This window comes from Pan troglodytes, chromosome 2 (assembly GCF_028858775.2).
Source record: "Pan troglodytes isolate AG18354 chromosome 2, NHGRI_mPanTro3-v2.0_pri, whole genome shotgun sequence".
NCBI classification, from domain to species: domain Eukaryota; kingdom Metazoa; phylum Chordata; class Mammalia; order Primates; family Hominidae; genus Pan; species Pan troglodytes.
This window is the reverse complement of record NC_086015.1, coordinates 159,254,664-159,257,917: the sequence shown is the minus strand read 5'-3', so window position 1 is coordinate 159,257,917 and position 3,254 is coordinate 159,254,664. Positions and strand designations below refer to the sequence as shown.

The following is a 3,254-nucleotide window of genomic DNA, read 5'->3' as shown; positions in this document are numbered from 1 at the left end:
TCATGCCTGTGATCACAGCACTTTGGGAGGCCGACGCAGAAGGATCACTTGAGGTCAGAAGTTAGAGACCAGCTTGGCCAACATGATGAAACCCTGTCTCTACTAAAATACAAAAATTAGCTGAGTGTGGTAATGGGCGACTGTAATTCCAGCTACTTGGGAGGCTGACGCAGGAGAATCACTTGAACCCAAGAGGTGGAGGTTGCAGTGAGCTGAGATGGCGATGAGCTGAGATCACACCACTGCACTCCAGCTTGGGCAACAGAGTGAGACTCTGTCTCAAAAAAAAAAAAAAAAAAAAATCATATGGAACCAAAAAAAGAGCCCAAATAACCAAGGCAATCCTAAACAAAAAGAACAAAGGTGGAGGCATCACACTACCTGACTTGAAACTATACTACAACAGGGCTACAGTAATCAAAATAGCATGGTATTGGTACAAAAACAGATACATAGACCAATGGAACAGAATAGAGAACCCAGAAATAAGGCTGCACACCTACAACTATCTGAACTTCAACAAACCAGACAAAAACAAGCAATGGGAGAAGGATTCCCTATTCAATAAATGGTGCTGGGATTAACTGGCTAGCCATATGCATAAGATTGAAACGGGATCCCTTCCTTATACCATAAATAAAAATTAACCCAAGATGGATTAAAGACTTAAATGTAAAACCCAAAACTGTAAAAACCCTAGAAGACAATCTAGGCAATACCACTCAGGACATAGGCATAGGCAAAGATTTCATTATGAAGATGCCTAAAGCAATTGTAACAAAAGTAAAAATTGACAAATGGGATCTAATTAAACCACAGAGCTTCTTCATCACAGCAAAGGAGACTGTCAACAGAGTAAGCAGACAACCTACAGAATGTGAGAACATTTTTGCAAACTATGCATTTCACAAAGGTCTATTATTAAGCATCTATAAGGAACTTAAACAAATTTACAAGAAAAAGACAAACAACCCCATTAAAAAGTGCGGAAAGTACATGAACAGACACTTTTCAAAAGAAGCTACATGCAGCCAACAAACATGTGAAAGAAAACTCAACATCACTGATCATTAGACAAATGCAAGTCAAAACCACTATGGGATACCATCTCACACCAATCAGAATAGCTACTATTTAAAAGTCAAAAAATAAGAGATGCTGGAGAGGTTTAGAGAAAAAGGAATGTTTATACACTGTTGGTGGGAGTGTAAATTAGTTCAGCCATTGTGGAAGACACTGTGGCAAATCCTCAAAGACCTAAAAATAGAAATGCTATTTGACCCAGCAATCCCATTACTGGGTATATACCCAAAGGAAAATAAGTTGTTCTATTATAAAGACACATGTATTCATGTGTTAATTACACACTATTTACAATAGCAAAGACATGGAATTAACCTAAAAGTCCATCAATGATAGATTGGATTAAAAAAAAGTGGTACAGGCTGACTCTCTTTTCAGACTCAGCCCGCCTGCACCCAGGTGAAATGAACGGCCATGTTGCTCACACAAAGCCTGTTTGGTGGTCTCTTCACACAGACACGCATGAAATTTGGTGCCATGACTCGGATCAGGGGACCTCCCTTGGGAGATCAATCCCATGTCCTCCTGTTCTTTGCTCCATGAAAACGATCCACTTACAACCTCAGGTCCTCAGACCCACCAGCCCAAGGAACATCTCACCAATTTTAAATCTGACTCAGCCGGCCTGCACCCATGTGAAAGAAACAGCTTTATTGCTCACACAAAGCCTGTTTGGTGGTCTCTTCACACGGACGCACATGAAAACTGGAGTCCTCACGCCCACCAGCCCAGAGTGCTCTCTAGAGGAAGGCTACAGACACTTCCTGGCTCACTCCTCCAGACGTTAGCTGTCTTGCTGAAACTCCTTTTTTCACCCTTGAAAACCACTGGAAGAATGGCCAAGAACCCAGCTATCCTGAGGCTGTGACCGTCTATGACAAGCCGGCATCTTTCTTTCAAGAGACACCTCTGGACCTGCAGCACCGACTCTTCATGAAGCTGGGCAGCACGCACTCTCCATTCAGGGCCCGCTCAGAACCTGAGGACCCAGCCAGGAGTGGTCGGCCTTCATGAAGCGGGATGCTGGGAGCGGGCTGGTGATGCGTCTCCACGAGCGGCCAGCCCTGCTGGTCAGCAGCACAGGCTGGACAGGTCTGCACGACCCATGGAACACTTGAGAGGACGAAGACTTCTCCATCCTGCTGGCAGCTTTAGAAAAGTTTGAGCAACTGACTCTTGACGGACACAACCTTCCTTCTCTCGTCTGTGTGATAACAGGCAAATGGCCTCTGAGGGAGTATTACAGCCGCCTCATCCACTAGAAGCATTTCCAGCACATCCAGGTCTGCACCCCCTGGCTGGAGGCCGAGGACTACCCCCTGCTTCTAGGGTCGGTGGACTTGGGTGTCTGTCTGCACACGTCCTCCAGTGGCCTGGACCTGCCCATGAAGGTGGTGGACATGTTCGGGTGTTGTTTGCCTGTGTGTGCTGTGAACTTCAAGTGTTTACATGAGCTGGTGAAACATGAAGAAAACAGCTTGGTCTTTGAGGACTCAGAGGAACTGGCAGCTCAGCTGCAGATGCTTTTCTCAAACTTTCCTGATCCTAAGGGCAAGCTAAACCAGTTCCGGAAGAACCTGCGGGAGTCGCAGCAGCTCCGATGGGATGAGAGCTGGGTGCAGACTGTGCTTCCTTTGGTTATGGACACATAAATCCTGGGCCAGAGACTAAAACCCCAGGAACCCTGCTGTCCTTCCCGCAGCTTCTTCTCGGAGTCTCAGGGCAAACCCTTTCGAGCAGCGCCTCCCAGTGGCCAAAAGCTGAAATGACGGCAGTGGTGCCGCCGGGTGAATGAATTGGTTCTGTGACCCGGGGAAAAGAAAAAAAAAAAAAAAAAAAAAGTGGTACATACACACTGTGGAATAGTATGCAGACCTAAAAAAGAACAAGATCATGTCTTTTGCAGGAACATGAATGGAGCTGGAGGCCATTATCCTCAGCAAACTGAAACAAGAACAGAAAACCAAGTAATATATGTTCTCGCTTATAAGTGGGAGTAAATGATGAGAATACACGGACATATAGAGCGGAACAACACACACTAGGGCCTGTTGGAGAGTGAAGGGTAGGAGGAGTGAGAGGATCAGGAAAAATAACTAATGGGTATTAGGTTTAATACCTGGGTGACAAAATAATCTGTACAACAAACCCCCATGACACAAGTTTACCTA

The 3,254-nt window shown here is 45.3% G+C and overlaps 1 pseudogene; it reads left to right on the top strand.

Annotated features, from left to right (window-relative positions):
• The first annotated feature begins 759 nt into the window (after window positions 1-759).
• On the top strand, window positions 760-2,813 carry LOC740099 (chitobiosyldiphosphodolichol beta-mannosyltransferase-like; annotated as a pseudogene).
• Window positions 2,814-3,254: the final 441 nt, after the last annotated feature.